At 48.3% G+C, this 6,786-nt stretch overlaps 1 protein-coding gene across 1 annotated transcript in view; it reads right to left on the reverse strand.

The window, feature by feature from the left end:
- LOC114605381 (uncharacterized) overlaps positions 1–6,786 on the reverse strand; it is a 66,466-nt gene that overhangs the window by 40,935 nt on the left and 18,745 nt on the right.

Here is a 6,786-nt window from a genome sequence, read left to right on the forward strand (position 1 = left end):
GACATTTATCAGTGAATTCATACATTTGGTATTGTGCAGCAGAGGTCCTTTGAATAGATAGGAAGAAACTGTGATGAAGTGTTTTGTGGGGACAAATCACAAAAGTCACAAAAGCGATTGTGCTGTTTTTGGTAGTGGGCTGCATGTGCATGATATCTGCTGGAGGGGCAACCCCCCCAACCTATACATAGATTCCTGCAACAGTCTGGACAGGGCAGGGGCTTATGGGGTGTAAAGAGGATAGAGGCTCCAGGAAGGAAGGGGTGGGGGGACGGGATCCCCCACTTTCCAGGGATCCCTCTGGGTGCCTTGAAGGGGTGGCCGATTCCTGGGTGGCAGAAGCCAAGGCGGCCCCTCCGGAGATTCCCTGCGGGCGCCAGGATGGAGACGTGTCCCCAAAGACTGGTCTACCTATCTCTCCCCCCATTGCTGCCCTTCCCTGCCCCAGGGATGCTCCCCCTCCCCACTTCATTGACTCCATCCATCTCTCGCAGAGTCTCCCCTGCACCCAGAGGCCCCGCTTGGCGCGGCTCACCCCTTGCCCTGCGCCCCCCCCATCTCTCCATCCGGAGGACCCCACCCCCAAGACGAGCAGAGGAGGCACAGAGGGGTCTATCCAGGCGTCCCTCACACCCCTTAACCCTTTAATGCCCACCTCTCTCCGCGCGGAACCCACAGAGATCTGTAGCAAACTGCATTTTTCAGTTATTGGTGGACCTTCCTGCTAAATGTAAAGCATAGGCCACTATTGAGAAAATATTTCTTCCAAGGTGCTAGAATACCACAAGTAACTGAGCAACAAAATATTAATTTTACGTGATATCCTATGTCTAACTATGTGCACTGTTACACTGTTATATTTCTATGCAAATATCCTTAAGAAGCGTGACATCCAAGTCCCTGTCAGGTTCACATGGACACACGCATCTGGGACGGAGAATAGCAGGTTAATATTTACCACCTTAAATTGTGTGGAGAAAAGGATTGCAAAGTAGCCACCTTTGCAATCTTATTTCCGAACGGGGGAACTGTAGCAGGAACACCCCCCCCCCATCATTCAGTTTGTACAAACTTCACACGTACTCTCACTCACACACTACATACGCTGCGCTTCTGTTATAAATTCATAGAAAATCAACCATACATCGGATTTGCACTGTTCCACTTTTATTTTACTCCATGAAGGAAGGACTATAAAATGGGGAAGGTTTGATACAGGCCAGCCATAATCCCTTGAGCATACCAGCACATCCACAGGAGCCCTGCCCAGTTGCTATGCCAACTCTGATGGTCCTAGACAGAAGACCATCAAGATCACAAAGAACTTGCATATGGGAGTGGATTCAGCACAGACTGGAACAAAGGACAATGATCAGATCTTCCCTCTGGGGGCAGGAAACTGCAAACTCCCCTCTGTCACCTGGAAGTGACTCATGGGCAGGAGGAAAGGAGGAACCAGCCAGGTGACAGGACACTCAGGTTACCACCACCACCCCTCCCTCAACCCCTCCTTTCTGTGATGTATGTATGATGTTTCTGGGGGTGGTCTTGATCTACAGGGTGGCAATTTCAAAAGTTTTTATAAGGCCTTGCACACCATTTTTCGGAGTCCTTCCTCTCTCCTGCAAGTGAGGGGAGCACCCTGTTGCAACAGTTCAATAAAGGCCAAGCCTACACGCTGCTGTTTTGCTCCAAGTTATCCTGGTTGGTGTCTTTGTTTTTGTCCAAGGGAGCCCTCAGATTTTTCCGTTAACAGTCCCAGGGATGCCTGTGCGGGGAAATGGGGCGAGGGGGCTTCGTTGGGATCCCCTGGGTGGGCTTCCTAAGGGTCCAAGGAAAATCCCTTTCGTAGCATGCGTGCAGGGATCCAGATCCACGACAGGTGCTTTTGGGAGCTGGAGGGGGTCTCTGGATCCTTCTGTCGCCTCCCCTTGAGACCCCTTTACCTCTTTGTCCTCGCTCGTGATTCTCCTTTCCTTTCCTGCAACATCAATGTTTTTTTTTGGGGGGGTCCCTTGCCGCCCCTCCTCCCCTTTCCGAGAGCATGCGCCCCTAGAGCTACGGCACAGAGCAGCAATCCGGCGCAGAAGCTCCACTTGTGGGATAAGCAGGCAGTTTCCCGGAACAGAAGTCGGATGGCGAGGAGGAGGAGGTGCATTGTATGGGGGCGGGGTGAGAGAAGGATGTGCCGGGATGGGAGGAATTGAGTGGGGGAAGAAGAGGAAGGTTTTCCCCCTCCCTTCTTCCTTCTGGGGATCAGGAGAGCGGGAGAGGGGCTGATCCCGGCAACCCACTTGCAAAGTGGGGTCTCCCACCCCAAAATGTTTACATTGCAAAATCCTTCCCTCCCCCACCCCACGCCACGAGATTAGATCCTCCCGTGTTTTAGGTACTGGTGCACATTGAGCAGCGGCTTGGACTCTGTGACTCCTGTGTTACGGAGAAAATGGGGTTTTGGCTTTTGCACACACAGCCCCGACACCCAGGTAAAATTCATGCAAGGAGTGAAGCAGCCCAGAACTAAACCGTGTTTTCACCTCCTCCTTCCTTGCAGAGAAACATTTGGTCAGCTGGGGAGTCAAAAGGATTTCAGGACTGTCTTCCTGTGCTGCTTCGGACATGTGGTTTATATATTTATGTACGTGTTTGCTTGGTACGTTTATGAACATTTATTATATATCTAAGACCTTAAAATTCTTATAACAGAAACCACCCCCCCCACACACACACAGGCAACAACGGGCTCCCATCTCTCGGTATGTCTATGTATTTTATTGTCTCTATCTCTTTTTGTGTGCTTTGCGTTGAGAATTGTGTTTCCAGCTCAGCCAAGGGAGCTGGGGCTGGAGGGCCAGCTGTGTGTGTGAGTCTGTGTATCTGTGTGTGGGAGAGTGAGTGTGGGGACCCCACCCCCATGCAACAACAGACTCCCAGCTCTGTGTATGTCTAGTTATTTTATTGTCTCTATCTTGGCCAAGGGGGCTGAGGCTGTGAGGAAACAGGAGATTTCTCACTTTGTGTTTTCCTTGAAGGCTCCTGCAACATGTTGGAAGGGCAGGGAGTCCCCCTTTTGTAACAACTTAAGCACGAGCTCATAATGGGGGGGGGGTTCCCCACACTCACAGGAGGAATGGACTCCTTTACAAGGCATGGTGAACAATTTTGGCAAATTCAAACGCAAATACGGTGGAGCGATGAACCCCAAACGACTGAGAACTCCCTGCAAACAGCCCCCCCGGGCTCGTGGGACCTGGACCTAACTGTTAGGGAAAACATCTAGGTGTGAGGCTGCTCAGTCCCCCAGCTGGTCGGTCAGAGCCCGCGGGTCCCTGCGGAATAAAGGAAGGAGTCCAGCCAACCAGAGCAAATAGCTGTAGACCAAAGTTTATTGCGCAATTGGTTCAAAGAGGAATTTTGAACCCCGAGGATGGGGTGACAAGGACTTTTAAAACTTTCCCACCATATCCCAGAATACAGTTCGTACAGCATCATTGCTACATCACTGACATGTCACAAAAGGGGAGGGGTTAACCTTGGCAAACATGTCCAGACAAGTCCTTGGTACAAGATTAGCATAAGCAGACATGGCAGGGCAAGACTCAGGTATAAGATTAGCATAGACAAATATGTCTATGATATAGAGAGCCAGTGTGGTGTAGTGGATAAGAGCGGTAGTCTCGTAATCTGGGGAATAATAAATTTATTTATATTTATATCCCGCCCTCCACAGCCGAAGTCGGGCTCAGGGCGGCTAACAACACTAAAACAGTGCAACATTATAAATACATTATAAAAATTAATTAAAATAAATAATAATAAATTTCGCTTCCCCACTCCTCCACATGCAGCTGCTGGGTGACCTTGGGCCAGTCACACTTCTTTTAAGTCTCTCAGCCCCACTCACCTCACAGAGTGTTTGTTGTGGGGGAGGAAGGGAAAGGAGAATGTTAGCCACTTGGAGATTCCTGAAGGGAGTGAAAGGCGGGATATCAAGTCCAAACTCTTCTTCTTTTTCTTCTTCTTCTTAAGTACCACCACCCAAAAGTACAATAGAAGTTCCTTTGCATGTCTGGAGCCTGAGGCGAGTCAGGTGATGAGATTTGGCTTCCTTTGGCTAACAATGAGCCCAGCAATTGTCACCTCTGGGAACGTCCTGGAGTCCTTTTGCAAGGGGAAAATAGCTTTGGAATGGAGGAAACTGGGAAAGGAGATGATTTTATATTATTTTTAAAGCTAGGTAACTTCCCTGAGCTGTCAAGTTGAAAGGATACATTCAGGCATAATATTTGTAATATTAAACTTTAAAGATATAACTGTTGGGATACTGCCAGGGAGAAAAAGCCCATCATGGCCCCCACGTCGCCTCCGGACGATCCATGGATCTCCCGTAGATACAGTATCAGCAATTAGCGACATGAGCTCCAGAAAATAGCTTGCCACATTCCAGAGCTGATGCACGCTCTATCAGCAGAAATCCGCACAGCGAAAGATGCACGCAGGAGAGCATTATTTAGAAGTTTATTCAGTGTTGGTCAGAACAAGGGGAAAAACATGACTGCCTGCTTGCCTGTTCAGGCATAGAGAGAGAGAGAGAGAACAGCTCTATCAAAACAGAAACATCCTGTGAACAGGAAATACGCAGACTCTGTGACTCACAAAGCCTGCTCCCTTTTAAGGTGGAACGGAAATATCCTAACATCCTCCCCCGTTCTGTGTAACCTTTAGTACCTGTGGTTCAACCCAATTGCAACCTCTGTACGTAAACCTTAAGTTGTTCTCTGTTAACAACCTTAGACAACAGATCAGCAGGAATTTCATTTCCTGCCATGTAGGACACCTATAGAATCATAAAATCATAGAGCTGGAAGAGACCACAACGGCCATCGAGTCCAACCCCCTGCCAAGCAGGAAACACCATCAGAGCACTCCTGACATATGGTTGTCAAGCCTCTGCTTAAAGACTTCCAAAGAAGGAGACTCCACCACACTCCTTGGCAGCAAATACCACTGTCGAACAGCTCTTACTGTCAGGAAGTTCTTCCTAATGTTTAGGTGGAATCTTCTTTCTTGTAGTTTGGATCCATTGCTCCGTGTCCGCTTCTCTGGAGCAGCAGAAAACAACCTTTCTCCCTCCTCTATGTGACATCCTTTTATATATTTGAACATGGCTATCATATCACCCCTTAACCTCCTCTTCTCCAGGCGAAACATGCCCAGCTCCCTTAGCCGTTCCTCATAAGGCATCGTTTCCAGGCCTTTGACCATTTTGGTTGCCCTCCTCTGGACACGTTCCAGTTTGTCAGTGTCCTTCTTGAACTGTGGTGCCCAGAACTGGACACAGTACTCCAGGTGAGGTCTGACCAGAGCAGAATACAGTGGCACTATTACTTCCCTTGATCTAGATGCTATACTCCTATTGATGCAGCCCAGAATTGCATTGGCATTTTTAGCTGCCGCGTCACACTGTTGGCTCATGTCAAGTTTGTGGTCAAGCAAGACTCCTAGATCCTTTTCACATGTACTGCTCTCAAGCCAGGTGTCATCCATCTTGTATTTGTGCCTCTCATTTTTTTTGCCCAAGTGCAATACTTTACATTTCTCCCTGAATGAGTCCTTTCTGAATACACTCTCTTGCATGATGTAGCTTAATCTGCAAGTACTTGGTTCTTTGCTTGCAACTCTCTGAGTTCAGCAAAGCCAAACAGGATCTATTGTCTTGATACACTTGTATAGGACATTTCACAGAAACTCTGATGTCCTTAAACAGTTGCATCAACCATTCACAATCCATGAGTGAAAATGACAGAGCATTGAATTCTGCTTCACAGGAACTTAGGCTTACTGTCGTCTGCTTCTTGCACAGCCAGTCAAACAGACAGTGGTTGTACATGTAGCATACTCCAGAAGTGCTTGTACCATCCGTGGTGTCACTTCCAAAACTAGCATCCGCAAAGATTTCAAGACCTCCAGTCTTCTGACTGGTGATCCTCAGCCTGTAGTGCAAAGTCCCTTTCAAATAGCGGGCTATGCGCTTCAGAGCTTTCCAATCCTGAACAGTAGGATTGTTGGCATGTCTGCTAGGCAGGTTAGTGCTTACAGCTATGTCAGGTCTTGAGCATCTAGCCATAAAATTCAACTTGCCTAGAATGCATCTGTACAGCGTAGTGTCAGAAAACGCTTCAGCAGTACTATCTACCTGGTAACCTGTCACCATTGGTGTGTCTGCTGGGTTTGCATCAACCAAATTCAACCTGGTTAATACATCAGCAATTTGCTGTGTTTGGTGTACCAGAAAATTACCTGCTTGGTCCCTCTCCACCTGCAGAGAAAGATAGTTGGATACCTCACCAAGATCCTTCATGTCAAAGTGCTCTTTCAGCTGAGCTAGGGTGCTTTGGTACAAAGCCTGATTCTTCCAAAACATCAGAAGATCATCAACAAAACATAAACAATACAGTTTGTTTTGCCCCTCCTCCTCGACAAACACACATGGATCAGCTTTGCCCTGGTGAAAACCTAGAGAAAGCAATGTCTCAGTGAGTTTTGTGTTCCAACACCTGGCACTCTGCTTGAGACCATATAATGATTTCCGCAGCTATTTGCTTTGGTTAGTGGCTGGACTCCTTCCTTTATTCCGCAGGGACCCACGGGCTCTGCCCGATGAGCTGGGTGGCTGAGCAGCCTCGCACCTGGATTCTCCCCCCCCCCCCCGAACACCAAATTAACCTTTTATTGGTCAGACCTAGGAGATTTGATAGCCTTTGGGGGCATACAACACCCGGACTC

Source organism: Podarcis muralis, chromosome 10 (genome assembly GCF_964188315.1).
Source record: "Podarcis muralis chromosome 10, rPodMur119.hap1.1, whole genome shotgun sequence".
Taxonomy (NCBI): Eukaryota; Metazoa; Chordata; class Lepidosauria; order Squamata; family Lacertidae; genus Podarcis; species Podarcis muralis.